The sequence below is a fragment of the Theobroma umbraticum genome, unplaced genomic scaffold (assembly GCF_002168275.2).
Source record: "Theobroma umbraticum cultivar Fairchild unplaced genomic scaffold, ASM216827v3 scaffold_50.0, whole genome shotgun sequence".
In the NCBI taxonomy this organism is placed as follows: Eukaryota; Viridiplantae; Streptophyta; class Magnoliopsida; order Malvales; family Malvaceae; genus Theobroma; species Theobroma umbraticum.
In genome coordinates this window covers 8,962,661-8,964,030 of record NW_018397261.1, presented here as the reverse complement: position 1 = coordinate 8,964,030, position 1,370 = coordinate 8,962,661, and positions in this window count along the sequence as shown.

The following is a 1,370-nucleotide window of genomic DNA, read 5'->3' as shown; positions in this document are numbered from 1 at the left end:
TGGTGTCCGCTCTGGTCTTGTTGTCATGGGAAATTCCTTGCAAAATTCTATAGTTGCATGCGTTTTGGCATCTTGTACGATAATTCCTTTGATTATTCATCGTTTCTCTCACTGTCCAATCGCCTAGTTCAAAGCATCGTTTCTTTTTAATATTAGTCTTGAACATATTTTGTCAAATGAAGTTGTTAACTAACTTTGCTAAAGAACAGGCTAATCAATTCAGGATATTAGTATTCTTTTTTCTTTGTTTTATAAGCTAGCTAGATCCCATTGGAGTTGACAAATATTCTTGTTCCCGTTCAACTGGATTCATATTTGCTTCCATAAAAATTATAAGCTTTAAAGTTTATATATATATATATATATATATATATATATATATCTTTAAAGTTTGCCTTTTATGGATGTACAACAATTGTTGCCATTGATAAAGTTAGAACTATTCAAGCAAATGGAGTAGCTATACATACACCCAGAGAATTAAGATCCTAATTAAAAATGAAAAACCCAAGATCCTAACTAATTTTGTTAGGGCAAGGCAAGCATTATTTTCCTTTTTAGAACAAAAAACAAAAAAGTTTTACGAAATTTGTCAACAGCTAAGTAGTACTAATCAAATATCTTATTCTCCCAATAGTTTGATGTAAGCAGTTTTAAGTACGTAGTAATTGTATTACTAAGAATTACTTGCACACTATTCTTTTTGTCATCTTATAAATACCCATCATAGGAACCAAATTAGTTTTTGGTTGATTTTAATCCAATGAAATCAAGTTTAATTAGAGAATTGTTGAGATATTTTGAGTTGATATCTAGGATTTAGAGGTTTATTATTGAAAGGGACTCAACAACTATGATTTCTTGGATATATGATAAAGGATAAAGGCCATGAATTTATCGGCACATGTTCAATGAATTTAACAGCAACGAATTGAGAATTTAGATTTTATGCATATAGTTATGCGAATAAGTATGTATTAAATGACAATATATATATTTCTTGATCAATCCAATTAGCTCAAAAATATATAGTAACAATCTATTGAAAAGAAAATACTTTTATAGATTTACTTGTCCAAATTAAAATGAGTAAAAATAACCATATAAATTTTGTGAATAAACATTTCAGGCCAAAAAGGTTTACTTCGAGCTTGATAAAAACGAACTCATATCTATGAAATCTACTTCGAGCTTGATATCAGGAATTAACCAGTTCTTTTATTTATGGTTTTCACAATTCAAATTCTGATACATACTTATTTATTGCAAGAATTCTATCTTAATTTACTTTTAAGATACCGAGTTAAGCCTTCCCGTACTGTCGGAATGTGCTTCTTCTGTAGCTTGACTAGTGCCAAAACGGCCAGTGA